Raw genomic sequence first — 17,256 nt, forward strand, 5'->3', positions numbered from 1 at the left:
GTTTAGATTGAAGAAAAGTTTATATGGCTTGAAGTAAGCACCTTGGCAATGATATCTAAAATTTGACAATTTTATGCATGAGCATGGATATAGTAGGTGTCACTCAAATCATTTTGTTTACTTTAAGAGGTTAGATGATGATAGCTACATTATTTTATGTTTATATATTGATGATATGCTTGTAGATGAGTCTAACATGGATCACATTAAGGGGTTAAAAGAATAGTTATCACATTCATTTGCTATGAAGGATTTGGGTGTAGAAAAAAAAATTCTTGGTATGAAGATTTATAGAGATAGGAAAAACATGAAATTGACATTATCTCAAGTTTATTATATTGTGAAGGTGTTGCAACATTTCTCTATAGAGAATGCTAAAGATGTCAGCACACCTTTACCTAGTCATTTGAAGTTGACTACAGATATGTGTCCCAAGACATAAGAACAGAAGGATAAGATGTCTAAGGTACCTTATTATTCAGTTGTAGGAAGCTTGATGTATGCTATGGTATGTACAAAGCTAGAAATTGCACATGTAGTGGGAGTCGTTAGTAGGTATATGATACATCTAGGAATTGAGCATTGGAATGTAGTAAAATGGATTCTTAGATATTTGAGAGGAACATCCAGTAAGTCTCTAGATTTTGCGCGCTCTACTACTAATTTACAGGGATATGTTGACTTGGATTTGGCAAGGGATATTGATACTAGGTGGAGTAATACAAGTTATGTATTTACTATTGGTGGGGTAGCAGTGAGCTAGGATTCTTTTTTGCGAAAGGTTAATGCTTTACCTAATATAGAGGCAGAGTATGTCACTACTATAGAGGAAAAAAAGGAGATGATATGGAGTCAATTCTTCCTAGAAGAATTGGGACACCCTTAGAGGGATAATTATTTTTTTATAGATAGTTAGAGTGTCATTCATCTTCCAAAGAATTTTGCTATGTATTCAAAGAAAAAACACATATAGTTGCAACACCATTTCATTCGGTCATTTTTGGATGATGGATAGTTAAATCTAGACAAGATACATACATATTCCTATCTAGTGGACATGTTTACAAAGGTAGTGGCAAGGGAGAATCTGAACTCTTCTTCATCTTGGATTGGTCTTCTAGATTGAACAGAATAAACAAACAAAAAAGTCTATGGTTGTTTGATCCAGTGGGAGCCTCATGGAGTAGAAACATAACTACATGATTAGTCTCCAAGTGGGAGATTGTTGTTTAGTGTGGAGCCTGATTTATCCCCAAGTGAGAGATTGTTAGTTTGTGGTGATTGATCAAGGAAATATTGTACATACTTCATAACTATAACCTTAAAGTGGAAAAAATTCTTGTATAAAAGAGCTTAGGGTTAGAGATTTTCATAGTGTGTGACGTAAAAATTGCTTCTTGTAGTGGTATTGAGTTGTAAGGGATTATAGATTGTAATTAGGTTGTAACCACTAGATCACAATAAATTGGACTTTCTATTTGGTGGATGTAGCCCAGGGTTTGGGTGAACCATGTTAAATCTTGGTGTCTTGTGTTCTCTTCTGTGTGATTTATTATTTCCTAATATTATTTATATTTTTATTTAATTGTTATTTCTATTCATGGTTAATCCTAACAAGGATCCTTCTTCAGAATGGAATAGATAAAAGGAGAAATAGATCAACTATGCATTATACTAGAGAGAGGTTGTAAGTGCAAGTAAAGAAAGGTACAAATGCTACACCTTTTCAATTGTGGTATGGATATGCACCTAATGTGAAATATTTTTAAATTTTTTGGAAGTAAATGTTACATACTTAAAGAGAATAGGAATGGAAAACTTGATGCTAAAAGTGATGAAGGTATATTCTTAGGATATTCCATTAAGAGAAAATCTTATAAGTGTTTGAACTCTAACACTAACAAAGTTGTGGAAAGTGCAAATGTGAAAGTTGATGAATATACAAAGAAAAATGAAGTTAAATGGAAGAAAAAACCTAAAGATTATAGTTCATTTATATATGTGAATGATAGTGCTCTATGCACTCCACCTGAAGAAGAAATCAAAGATGCAAATCCTCAATAGACAAGGAATATCAAGTTGCAATAGCCAGTTACTGAGGAACATACCATAGGTGCCAATAAATAAATAAATGATGGCAAGTCACAAATAGAGGAATCCAAACAATAGAAAGGAAATTTTGAGCATGTTGAACCAAAATAAGTGAGAGACAATGAGATCAAAATTATTTTTGAAGATGAACCTGTTGAAGATCACAGAAGAAAAGATCATGTGTTAAAAAAATATGTGAGAAGACATCATGTACCTAAACAAATAATTGGAGATAAAGAGTCTGGTGTTATGAAAAGACAAGACTCAGAAGTGATACATGCTTACTTTGTGAATTTGAGCCCAAATCCATGAAAGATGCTTTGGAAAATGAATATTGGACCCAAGCTATGAATGAAGAAATTGAACAGATTGAAAATAACAAAATATGGTCCCTAGTACCTAGACCCAAATATAAAAAAGTTATTGGAACAAAATGGGTAATCAAGAATAAGCTGAATGAGAAAGGTGAAATCACAAGGAATAGGGATAGATTGGTATGCAATGGATATGCACAAGAGAAAGGTGTTGATTATGGGGAAACATTTGCCCCTATAGTAAGTTTAGGAGTTAGAGCACTATTTGTATACTATTTTTATAAAGGATTCAAGGTATATTGAATGGATGTGAAATATGCATTTTTGAATGGGATACTTGAGGAATAAGTATACATAGAACATCCTAAAGGATTTGTGGATCCCGACAAGAATAATATGGTATGCAAGTTTCACAAAGCTTCATATGGTTTGAAACAAGCCCCAAGAGCTTGGTATGAAAGACTGCATAATTATTTGGTGAAGATTAGTTTTGCAAGGACAAATGATAACAACAATTTATATTTGAAGACTAGAAAGAAAAATGAGGTATTGCTATCTAGAATTTTTGTTTATTATATCATATTTGGAGGAAACAGAACATTATGCAAAATGTTTGCTAATGAAATGAAGAAGGAATTTGAAATTTAAATGTTTGGTGAGATCAAATTCTTTTTTGGTTTATAAGTATATAAAATGAATCAAGGTATCTTTATTACTCAGTCCAAATATATCAAGGAGATATTGAAAACTTTTAGGATGGAAGATTCTAAACCACTGTGTACACCTATGGTTATTGGACACAAACTATCTAAGAATGATGATTCTGCTAATGTGAACTAGACACAAAACATATCAATGATCGGTAAACTATAATATGTTGTTCATAGTAGACCATATATTGCATTAGCTATTTGGATAGTTGTGAGATTTTTATAAAGTCCTAAGGACAATCACATAATGCAAATAAAGTGAATACAAAGATATCTAAAAGGAACCAAAGACTATGGATTGTATTAAAAGAAGAATGATAAGTTTGAACTAAAGGTATTCACTGACTGTGATTGGGTAGGAAATGTTGATGATAGGAAGAGCACAAGTGGATGTGCATTCTTTTTGGGAAAGAGACAATTTCATAAACAAGCAAGAAGCAGAACTATATATCCCAATCAATAGCTAAAGTAGAGTATGTGGTAGTTGTTGGAGTTCTTTTTGGGTAAGGAACATATTAGGTGGGTTTAAACCTAATACTAGGAAGCATAAGATAGGGACAAGCCTAAGGATGAACCAAATCCTATATTCAGTAGGGTTAAATCTTAGTTCTAGGACAACATTAACAAAGTCATCAAGACTCACTTCACTTTAGGCTTTGCAGGGCCAAGGTGGGAAAACCTTAGGGATTGATATTATTAACTTGATATTCTTCTCTTCAAGACTATCCCCTATAGCAGAAATGGTCATTGTTCTTCTATGATTTACTAATAAATTTCTTGATCATAGTAGCTAACTATAACCACAAAGAAGGTAAAAGAAAATAAGTAATGAAGAATTTTAGTTCTTAAATACATAAAATAATAAATTGATTTGTTTGTTTGTTATGTATTTTGTACAATTAAGTGAATCACCAATTTGTTCTTGAACTTCAATTGACCAGTGTCTTATCGATTGATATATAGAGAGTCAAAACTAGAAAACTTGGACCTATTTAATCAACTTGTAATTAATTTTTTCAACAGTGAGCTTTGAATTTCATTCTTACCATATCCTTCTTATAAACCCTAAACCCTATCAATTATAGAGAGTGATTATCTAATTCTTTGAATCAACAATAATCAGTAAGAGATATATAATTAATGGAGTTGCATTAAACTAAATGAAACTTTTTCATTTTAATCTCAAGATTATAGATATATAAGAAAGGAGACAAAACTCAAAGATATAGATAGATAGAGAATTTCCTTCTTGTATTGATTTTCTTTGAAAATGCTTGTACAATACTAGTAGAGACTCTAAAATAACTCAGAACTTGACAACTAGTATTCAGTATTCACTATATATGTTCAAGTATAAAAAAAATTGATTACATTCATAGAACTCTAGAAAAATGGACAAACTATAAAAATACATTAGAAAGTAGGAAAATTCTATAGATAACCGACCTCTACTCCACATCCTAAGAATCCTTAAATAGGATTGCAACAAGCTATAGATGGGAGGAGGACACATGTCAAAATATGTATTGATACAAAAATGACCATATAGAAACAAAAAATATATGAAAGACATTCCTCAATGCCTGATCCAAAAAGAAGAGCTATCTAAAAAAGTCAGTGGGTGAAAATTTATGTCATGCTTTTCTAACTTTACTCCCTTTGTCCTTTACTATCTTTAGCAAAATATCTCAACTACCTCCCACTGGTAGGGCTTTGATTTCTCCTACTGCTTCTTAAATGTAGATCTACCTTTTGGTGGACCACTCTATAGTAACCACTTCAAGGTCCTTTGTGGCTTTAGTCCACCTAGTATATGTAATTGCTTTAGACTCAACATAATTTTTTTTAAAGTCTATCTCTACTTTGAACATGGACTCAATCAATTTAATACAAGGGTATTAAAGCTATCTTCAAAAATTGCCACAGTGCCCTCCTGAGTCAAAATGGCACCAAAGGAGTCAAACCATTCCTACCAATCTCTCACTGTACTAGTGACATCCAAAATTGGTGGTATAAAGGGCTATATTCCTAAAGATAATTTTTTTAGTTTACCTTGTATCAATTGCAATTTACTTGTGAAGAATCCAATTAATTCTTTGACTACCTCTAAACCCTCCTTCACTATGATTATCTTATCAGGAAAATCTTGCTTTTTATTCATTAATACAATAAGCCTCTCTAAAAATTGTGTATATGCCCACATAAATTGAATGTGGGTGATATCCATGAAAGTGCCTCATTGCAAACCTTCTTAGCACTTTGTAAAGCAATATAAAAATTTTGAGCCTATGTGATATATTCTTCAGAGTCTCAACCCTATGGCTCATAAAAATTTTAAGGACATTAGTCCTTACCTCATCTCCTTGCTGAGTAGGTGGAGCATCAGTGCTCATTCTTCTTGGCTCTACTGTATCCTTTGCCTCTAAACCATTTATTTGTGTTGGGGCCTTAGTTTTGTCTGTAGCTAGTTTCTCAGGATCTTTCTGCTCCTGTCTCTATTATGTAGCAACATCCAACTCTACATTTACAAGTTTATCTTTAAAAGATGCAACCTCAACCTCTAATTCTTAGACCTTAGCTTCAAGCTCTGCAATTTTCTCATTATACACATGGATTTTTCTAAGCTCATCCTCATAGAGCTTCCTTACATCAATGTAATCATGTATGGACTTAGAAAGTCTAGTCTCAATCTCCTCTACCTTAGCCTCATTAATGAATGAGAAATGCTTCACGACCTTTGAGATTTCTATACCAGAGGTGCCCTACATAGTCCACACAATCATGTTACCCTGTTCTGTGCTCTACACATCCATCAACTTTGGTTTATTTGATGATGGAGCCATGCTCCAAACTACCAAATTTTTGGTATCTATTTTGAATCTAGTTCCTCTCTATAGTCCATTAGCACTAAATGCCTCATATGAGATGACATTCTCCTGTCTCCTTATTTGATCAAGCATAAATGCTTGCCCAAAATCCCATTCGAGTACTATCAATAGGCCACTCCTTTGAACAAGGTCTCTTGCATCCTCTAGAGTCATGATTTTACTCTTAAGATCATAGGCCTGTAGATTTTCATCTAGTTCTAACTTCTAGTCATCTAATTCTCACGATTTCATGTTCAACACCAACTCACTTTGTTTTACCTTATACAAAAAATTCTTGAACTCAACCAATTTGATGAATTCATCATCCTCTATGAATTTTTGGGCCTAAATGATCCTATCATCTAGCGTTGTTGCTACTAGTTCCAAATCTGTGAGTGTGCTCTTAGCTACATTGATTCTATCTTGGAGATAGCATTTCCTTAAGTTAGTAAAATACTAACCATTTCTTGGTAAAATCTATAGGGTCCTTTGTTTCACCTCTATAGGGATATAGAACAATTTCTATCTCTTATTCCATTTTGTGACCCATGATACGTTAGGAGCATCATCTTCCACTATTTCTAGAGTCACATCAGGTTTAGGGCTGTCTGGGAACACCATCTCTTCTTCTCCAATAGGTCCCTCTGGCATCTTGGCCATGATTTCAGCATGGTCAATAACCATCTTCCTAATCCTACGAGGATAGGGGATATCCAAATAAAATCCCTTGAAATTGAGATCAATTTTCTTCATCTCCCTCTCCACCCTCAAAACATCATCCAACTTTGCTAGTTTATTGGCTGCCTCACCCTTTGCAGCTATATTTAGAATAACATCCTCATTTGGTAGCTCCTTGATGCCAAAAAACACATAGTTCCTTATTTCCTTAAGGGTAAACTTCATCCAAATATCAGGATCATACATCCTATATGGACTAGTTGACAAGTGGTAGTGGTGGAGGAAAGAATGGATTTGACCAAGGGCCTCTTTTCCAATTGAAAAGTCCCCCACCTTGAAACATCTACACAAGAAAGTGCTTTTATGCACTTTAGACCCTAGATACTCCCTATTGACCATAAACAACTGCCATATGAATTCCATTATACCCAACCTAGGGGGAATAAACTTTGGTAATATGTCAGGTGGTTGGGGACAACCATAGACTCTCATTAAGGAAAATTTTGGAAATAAGAAAATGTCCCCTAAATTATGGTCTAATATTTTACCCTCAAGAAGCTAGGTTGGTCTCAACAGAATTTTTAAAATCTCATGTGCCCTAAAATAACCTAGATCTAGCATTCTCGTTATCACAATACTAAAATTATTAAAGAATAAAATAGAATTAGAAAAATGATAATTACTATCCCATATCCATGTTCATAGTTGAATTGGCAGCTCTCCATTTGCATTAGTGGTATGGTAAATGAAATTAGGGCTTATGTACCCCACATTCTTGTACAAGATCAAGTTCATCAGCAGTGAATGGTGATGGATCTTGAAATCTTTCAACTCTCCACTCTGAGCTAGGGCAATGCTTTCCTTCATCTCCTCCAAAATGTATTAAATATAATCATGCTCCCCCCCCATGGTAGGATTATTTCACATCTCTAACAACAATAAATTCAACACCATACACCATATCAGTTTCATCTTTTCCAACCACCTTGTGGACACTATATATTGTTTTTACAAAATAATTTTTAAACTTGTCCAAAGGCATCATTTTTTGACCTTCTTAGGCTAATCACCCACACTCTTTAAATCCATAGGGATATGATGTAGCATAGACTTCCCCATGTAGACCTTTGTATTTCTCTCAAACTTCTTCTACAAATCCACCAAATCTACAGGTTGGCCCATGGCTCCATCCAATCCACAAGCTTTAATGAATGAAGCATGGTCAAGTGTATAGCGGATAGTTCCATATCTCCTATGGAAGGATTTGATGGCTGGATTGTATGATCGAATTAGGGCCTTCACCAAGTCTACATCTTCAAAGACCTTTGGAAAGATCAACTTTTCCAAGTTCGTCTTCCATGGATTACACATCGAGATCTTCTTCTCCCTGTTATGATAAAAATATTTGAAAAGCTTAGAACCCATGACTCTAGGGAATGTAGCATCTTAGCATAGAGCATATGGGCTGATGAAAGCATAGTCATCTACACAATTAGTGTTTGAGGAACCAAGGAAAAGCTTAATCCATTCTTCAACAGACCTATTAGGTTTTCTTTGTTGCATTTTCCCTCTCTTAGAAGTCAAAGTTTCTGCCACTTCCATGTCTGACACTTGAATTTCCTCCACCTCTATATTAGAAATTCTAAAAGTATGTTGGAAAACACTATATGAACTTCACTCTTAGGCACTGAAAAAAATTATCTATATGCACTGAAACTCTGTAATTGCTCAAAATTTATTTCTCTATAAATGATAAACTGCAATTGAATGATAGGATGTCTTTATAGCTTGATGTATATTATCAACGTTCATCTTTGCATTGATTATCAGCATGCTCGAGCCATAAAATTAGCTGATTATGTCAACTAAGGGGAGCATCATCATTATTATTTAAAATTTCACTTTTGGTCATTTCTTAAATCTCATTGGTCAAGAATCCTTTGTTGTTTCTAGCTTAGAAAATGGAAAACACAATATCAACTTAGGGTTTACGCTCCTACGATCAACCCCAGAGTCAAAACCCTCATAAAATCTCAAGCAAGGAAGAGATGTCCTTCAATATTATGATCTCCTGAAGTAAAAAACCCTTATCACACTATCGCAAGGCTTGGAAAATATCTCTACAATCTCACAATATGTTTGCTACCGCGACATCAGAGCTTTCCATTAAAATATTTACAATCTCATGACATGCGGTTTATAGTACACAATGTAACATCTCATGTTTCCCTCTAGACCCCTATGCTACTATGAGAAAATGTTACCTCTCTTTATTGTAGCATTGTGGGATTTACCTTTTACTTTTATGATCTCACTTTCCAATCCTCTTTGTAGTATTGTAGCACTTTATCCATTGGCTTGAGATCTTGTGATACACTATTTATTGTAAGATTAGAGATTAAATTATGTTGCATTAAAATATAACTTATGTAAAATAAGTTTTTGGCCCCACCAATCCAGCTTAGCATCCACCTAGTGTACATTTCACAATTGACCAATAAGGATCAGACTCCTGTCACTTGTCTGACACTATACTACCACTTCGTCTTGTCATTTTCCACCTTATGATCTTACAATCATAGGTACCCTATAGCATCAAAGAATTCTCAATCTCACTTTCTGATCTTATGACCAAGACTTCATTGTATCATCTTACAACTATTCAAAGACCTTCCCAATGTCTCAATCACCTTCTTTGTTGTAACATTGCACACTAGACTTGGAATCTCTTCAACATGACATACAACCATACGATATAAAGGGAATTGTAAGATTAGGCACTTTAACTTTCTTATCTATGATATTATAACACATTGCATATCTTATGATCGGGGAACTAAAATCATTACGCTACAATCCTCTACTAACCCTTATGTCACAACATTGTAAGAGATGATGTGAAAGACAAATAAACTCTTGCTTAGATATAAAGCCTAAGGTAAGGGCTAGAATTTAATTTTTATGAAATTTCTTGTAAGATAGGATGAGAAAAAAATCCTTCGAGCATCATTTTCCACACTAGGGAAAGGAAAAATAACTGGATTAGGGAAAAAGAACCATGTTAGGGCTATCCTCTAAAAATGAAAATTGATAACACATTAACCCTAACATCACAACACTCTTTTTTAAAGCATTTTCACAATGAAATTTTACAAATTTAAGTTTAGTGAAAATAGGGGCTATCAGTGGCTCTATCTAGGGATGATGGATAATCTATATCCATGCAAGAAAATAGAATCACTGGGTTAAGTAGACCACATACTTGACAACCCAAGACAACCTTCTACGACTATACATCAAAATATACACATATATACAAGGGTTCTAGACATATGCACATAAATTTATGAATTTGTACAAAGACACAAACCCTAATTAATATTCATGGAAGATAAATACCTTCAACATAAGTATTTCTTCATGAATTGTCTATGAACTAGCAATTCAAGAAAGTTACCTAATAATTCTTTGATGAAGTATGAATCCTCACTTCAAGTAGAACCAACCAAATAGGGACCAAGCTAGATAGGATCAAATTTTCCATGTTTACCTTTATCTTCTAGCCTTGTATTCCATATTAGGGAAAATATCATTTGATTGAAACTTTCTCTCAATTGTCCTCTTATCATACAGATGTTTTTTCTACAGCTATAATTTCATATTTCTTGTAGAAGCCTCCTTTCTTGTTTTAGTTAATCCAACTAACTCATCTATCCTCTCTTGTATATCATCAATGATATCGTCATCACAGATCTAGATGTAGTTGTACAAGCCCATCAGATTGTTCTGGGGCATTCTGAACTAGATTCCATATACAAGGTCAAAAGGTGATACACCAATTTCTTTCTTCACTATTACTCTTTCAACCCAGATTGCTAACTACAATTTAGAGTCCCAAGCCTTCTTGTTATCATCCAAAGTCCTCTTTATGACTCTTAACAAGCTCTTGTTTATAGATTTAGCTTATCCATTCCCTTGTGGATGATAAGATGATGAAATTGATCTATTGATGCCATTTTTATCACAAAATTTAATAAATTCTTTATATCTAAAGCACATAGCATTATCAGTTACTATTCTTTCATGAAACCAAATCTTGAAATAATGTTATTTAATAGGAAATTGTTTACCTCTTTACTATTAGAATTCCTAGTAGGGATGGCCTCTACCCATTTTGTAAAATAATCAGTTGCAACTAGTATCCATGAGTAATCCATCCCCCATTTTTGAGAGGGTGCCTAGACCTCAACTAAATTCAAAGGTGTGTTCCTGGAAAACTTAAATTTTCTTGCAAACCTTTGGCAAGGGTCACATCTCCTAACAAGGACTTGAGCATCCTTAAATAAGTTAGGTCACCAAAAGCCCACTTGCATGATCTTCTGGGAAATAGTCTTTGCCATGTAGTGCTCACTACATACCCCTAAATGCATGTCACTCAATACTTTTTTTGATTTCTATTGATCAATGCATTTCAAAAGTATTCTTTCAAAATTTCTCCACCATAAATCTTTATTTATAACAATGTATCTGACTGCATGCAATTTTACAATCTTCCTTTCATTGTCTATTAGATGGGATGGAGATTGAATATGTTGTAAATAGTATATCACATCTTTGTACCAATCACATTGATCCATATCACATGTACCAAAGGTGAGGTTCTGATCTTAAGCATTTATTTTATTAGCATCTAAATTTGCCTGAGCCATAATCATAGTTAATCCCCAACCTCTTACCAACTTGGTAATCTGAATATCTATGTTAAACTTTTGGATTCTATTGATCCATCTACACCTTCTACCAAACACTTCTTGCTGAGAAAAGATATCCTTTACTGCTACACTAGGCACAAAAGCAATAACAATAGCACCTACTAGGTAACACCTAATATCCTTGACAACTTTGACTAAAGAATATTCTTGCTTCTCATTGATTTCATACTTAAGTTCTACAAGCTATAGAGATTTGCTAAAGAATGTTATAGGTTGTTCATGATCATCTTCATTTTTTTGAAGTAAAATTGTTGCAATGGTATGAAAAGATGCAAAAGAAAACATATGCATAGGCTTTTCATAATTTGGGGTCCTAAGGACTGGTGCATTCCTAATGGCATTCTTAATTTCTTGGAAAGCAATAGGCTCCCCTTCCCAACTAATAGTTTCTCCTTTTCTGAGAATTTTTGAAATTGGCCTACTGACCTCAACAAAGTTAGTCACAAATCTCCTTAATAAATTAACTTTCCCAAAGAAGGATTGTATACCTTTGACATTTTTGGGCTTTTGCACCTTATCAATTGCTACCACTCTTTCAAGGTCAATATTTACCCTATATTTTGAAACTATATGCCCAAGGAGCTTCCCCTTTATTACTCCAAAAGTGGACTTGTTGGGATTTAAAGAAACACCATAATCTAGGGCATTAATAAAAATCTTTTCAAGATGCCTACAATGGTCTTCAACTTTCTTCGAATATGCAGTCAAGTCATCTTGATACACCACCATTAATTTGTCAATATATTCTTTGAATGTTGCATCCATGACCCTTTGAAAAGTTGCTCCTACATTTATGAGACCAAAAGGCATTATCACATATACATAGGTTCCCCAAGGGGTAGTAAAAGTTGTCTTGAATTGTTCCTTTTCATCAAAAAGGACCTAATTATATCCTGAAAAACCATCCATTAGAGACATTAAATCTAAACCAGTCACTTGTTGTAGCATAGCATCCATGTTAGGCAACCCATAGTTATCCTTCAAAGATGCAATATTCAAATTCCTAAAATCAACACAAAGCCTAATGTCACCATTCTTTTTCCTGACTGGTACCAAGTTAGACACCCATGAAGAATGCCTAATTGGCTTTATTATACCCCCATCCCTAAGCTTCATAAGTTCTTGCATTTTAGGGGCTAAAGTGGGATTCATAGGCCGTTGTTTTTTCTTGAAAGGTTTGACATCCTCTTTAAGGGGTATTACATGCTAGAATAAATCTTTCCTATAGGCTTTAAGGTCATCATAAGACCATGCCAAAACATGTCTAAATTTTATTAACAAGCCTATCAAGGATTTTATAATCTTAGGAGATAGGGTCTTACCAATATATACTTTCTTTGGGTTTCTTGTCTTTAGAATTTGAATATACTTGGTCCCAGTTATCAAAAAATAATTCCAAAACAACTAATCCCTTGGGCACCTTGTTGATCTTGAGCTGTAGGATCTCTTGGCCACAGATCTTCTCTTCTCCATCTATTTTTTCTATCCAAGAACTGCAGTCAAGCTTTTGTCCATGATATTTATTCTCATTAAGGAGGAAGTTTAGGATGTACTCATCATTCTCAAAAACTTGCCAACTTTCCATATAATTTGGAATTGAAGGCCTATTTTTCATTTCAATTGTTGATAGACTAGAAAATAATATGTCATTTGTCTTAATAACTACACTAGCTAATAAGTCATCCATTTTATTATTGCTTCTATCTTTCCTCATTATTCTAAAAGCATCAAAAGACTCAATCATATCCCAAACAACATTCCAATATTATTTCAATCTTTTATTTTTTGAAACATACAATCCTCTAACTTGAGAGATAATTAACTTAGAATCACCAATGACATGCATTTTCTTGATTCTATGGCTCACTGCTACCTTTAACCCTAGCAACAATGCCTCATATTCTGCAACATTATTGGTACATGCAAAGTTAAGGGAAAAAGAATACCTGAATGTATATTTCTACAAGGAGATAAAAACTATCCTAGCTCCTAATCCTTCCTTTGAGTTTGTTCCATCAAAATACATGTTCATAAATTAGGTGAGTCCATACAATAAGTCACCTCCTATCCAATCAATGCTGATGACTTCTCAACCTCTTGGATAATCAATTTAGCTATAAATACATTCACCTCTATGTCTAAGAAATAAGTTGCATCCTTGTAAATACTATCTTCAAAAATGTAGGTTACCCTTGGATCTCTATCAACTTTGATAGAATTTCCACTTATATGGAAAGTTGGATATGATAAATCATACTAAAAACTACCTCCCATCATAGCACTCCACTTCCTAGAGAGCAACATCCTATAGTGGGGAGAGATATCTACAAGGATTGTCATAGTTAGTTCTATATTAGGGTATGCAACAAGTTTGAAAGGTAATTTATTTATAGTACCTATGATAGCTACTTCCCTAGCATCCATTGCCCTACACCTACCTTGCTTGGTATCTACTTCTAAACCAAGGGCTTCCATAACCTTGAAAGCCATTATGGTATTAGATGTGCTAGAGTCAATCATACAATTCTTTAAAGTTCTACCCTTTATGATCAAGTGAAGGAAGAAAGGCTCAATGTCTTCCAAGTATGCAACTCATGAATTGTCCAAATACATTTGGGGTGTTTGGGACATGACTACCTTATCCTCTTTTTATTTTATTAAGATTGGTATTTGATGTATGACTATTGGTTCTTGTGTAACAAAATTATTATTTCATATCCCTCCTAACCAAGACAGAGCCCTATCCTTATGTTCTTTTATCCTAAACATTTTTGATGAAGGAACCTTGATAGTAATTTGTGATAACATTGAAATCATGTCAACTTGGTCATAATTGGTAGGCTTAATAGAAATACCTATGGATGCAGGCTTTTGAACAATATATGAATCCTTTTGTTTGATAGTATCAGAGTCTGATCTTTTTTCTTGCATGTTTTCCTTGGTAGTTTCAACTCCTTGAAATTGTACCTTCTTCTTTGGCTCCCATTTATTATTCTTGTTGTCCTTGATCTTATAAGTTTTAGGAGTGTCTTTCTTGTTGTAATTGGTGACCTTTGTAGTAGTGTCCTTAATAAAGATATCGACTGGCTTCATTGGAGTACCATTGACAGTCCTATTCCTTAAATTGTGTCTACTTTGGGCTTGAGTCACAATCTCCATAGTAATCTTATCAATCTCTTCATTTGAAGGATTTCTCTAATCTATGTGATCCATCACTGCCAATGTGTTGCATATAGTGCTTTCATCCCAATCTTCACTATCGAAAAGCACCTGCAGATGATGCATATGATATATATTTCTTTGGTCTGCAACATCATGTTCAGATTCCTCAATGTCAGACTCTTTATCATTGCCACAAAGGTGGATCATATTACATGCCACATCCTCTTGATTTTCTTCTTCCCCTTCCTCATCATTTTATACCTACTAATTTACAGAAAAAGATTGAGATACTACACAATAGTCATGGGAATGAAAGGATTGACAAACAATACACCAAGGTATCTCTTCTATCATGTTCATAGAGTTTCTTTGCAAAGGATCTAGTGTTCCTTTATCTTTATTTCCTTGAGAGAGATTGAGAATTGACTTACCATCCTTCTATTAGAGTAAATAATTAATTAATTGTTAATTATTTATTCTATTTACTTAAGCTTTCTTAGGTTAATGCATGTAGTTGAGGTTAGTTGTCGACAACACGGGAGTTTGTTCCCTTTAGCATACTTATCCTTTTCACCTCTTGTGGATGTGTGCTTGGTTGTCAACCTTATCTCCTAACTCATTCCAACGTGTTCTACAAGCTTCCATGAGGCCTTTTTATTTGGTCTCCCATTCATTGTAAATTCATTCCATTCACATAGCAATTCTAATTTCCTATTGTGAAATATTCTCTTGTGCGGTATTTGCTTCAAGCTCTTTGCATTGCAGGTGATTTTGGTGCATTTCTGGATTCAGATTCTCAACTCCTACATGGTATCAAAGCCTCGTTGCTACTTCTTGTTCGACAGATTTTTGAAGCCATAATTTGGAGTCACAAACCCTAGTTTATTTATGCATTTTTCTTCAAATCAGGGGTAGAGAAATTTTTTGGAGCACTTTACGGTCAAATAGATGTTGCCATTAGATCCAAAAGGCCATTTTCAGTTAGATTTCATATAGAACTTTTTTTTTTGGCTACAGGGCTTTTTTGGAAAAAAAATTTGGGCACCCAGGTCATTGCCGTATGGACTGTACAGACGAGAAAGGAAAGAAAAAATTAAAAAAAAACATGCTGCCATAGCAGCGCCGAAGCGCCACCCAATGGCCACCCAGTGGCCTCCCACCCACCTCCAGTCTGTTGCTAGGTCAGCAGCTCCCTCGCCAGGCTCCACCATAGCTACACTCCACTAAAGCTCCGCTAGAGAGCCACCAACCACTAGTGCCACCATCAAGTTTTCCTCCTTGGCACCACTGCCATCGACAATTTTCACTATTCCACCACCCTGTGGTCGCTTCACCCTACTGACATCACCTTTAGATCAGCTTACATCATTTCACTACATTGTGATGTCATCTTCCATCACTATGACATCATTTCCTGATGCTGATGTCATTTTGCACAGCGACTTGGATGACATCATTTTTCTATTTGTTGATGTCATCTTCCTAGTTGCTAATGTCATCTTTCTGGCGATGGTCGTACGGGCATCAAATTTAACATATTGTCTATAATTTTCTAGCAAGGTGCATTTTTGGAGCAACAGTCAGTTTTTTGGCCATAACTGGAGCATACAGAGGTCTTTTTCCATTCTGAAAGAAGCGTAGGAAAGCTGACTCAAAGAAAAAGACATTGGTGCTAGTTTCATAAGATTTTGATTTCATTTGAGCTCCCATTTTTGGCATAAAATTAGAGGCTTGTGTTTCCTCCTATTTCGCATCAAAAAATCCAGGTTCTTTTCCAATTTTTTGCTTTTCATAGTTATTTTTTGTGGTATTCGAGAGATATTCTTGTACGTTTGTGGGAGGGTGTCTTTCTTTTCTATAATTTACTTTAGTTAATACCCTTCTACTTCTGCCTTCTTTTTTCTCTCAATGGTAGATCCATTTGTGACCCATCTTACTTCGCACAACTATCACACCTAGAAGACATAAATGACTAGGCTTCTCATATCAAGAGGTCTATGGTCTTCTCTGGATACAAATAAACCTATTCTTATGTGCCCTTTTGAGGTTCTACAACACAAGAAGAAAATGGATGAAGCCATGGGACTGATTGCACTAAACATTTTAGATAGTCTGCTATTTCATCTGTATGGTTTGACTACTCCACGGGCTTATTTGCAGAAATTTTAGACTTTGTTTGGATAGGTGAATGAGTTCTAAGAACTTTAGTTGGATGCAAAGTTAACTTCTTTGTCACCAAGAAACTTTCCCACCATCAAGGACTTTCTAATGAAGTTCAAATTCCTATGTGCAGTTTTATAGGGATGTGAGAAGAACAAAACTAATGATGAGTGCATATTCTTGATACTCTCAAAGCTGAAGGGGTAGTATCAGGTTTTTTCTCCTACTTTCTATTCCACCATGGATGCCCTTGGAGATAGACATAGGATCCCTACATTTGAGACATTTTGTGATAGGTTGATTAGGGAATAGGCAAAGATCCAACAGTTGGATGCCTCTGACTTTTCCAGCCAAGCATTGGTTACTCAAAATTCTAAGTGGAAATGAAAGAAGAAAGGAAGATTGAAGAAAGACATATCAAAATATCATCCTAAGCCTCCAGCTAATCCTCTAGCAAACCCTCCCAAGGGTAAATATTCTTCAAAGTCGGGTGAGTCTTCCT

The sequence above is a fragment of the Cupressus sempervirens genome, chromosome 6, assembly GCF_028749045.1.
Source record: "Cupressus sempervirens isolate cs-2001-9-10 chromosome 6, ASM2874904v1, whole genome shotgun sequence".
NCBI classification, from domain to species: domain Eukaryota; kingdom Viridiplantae; phylum Streptophyta; class Pinopsida; order Cupressales; family Cupressaceae; genus Cupressus; species Cupressus sempervirens.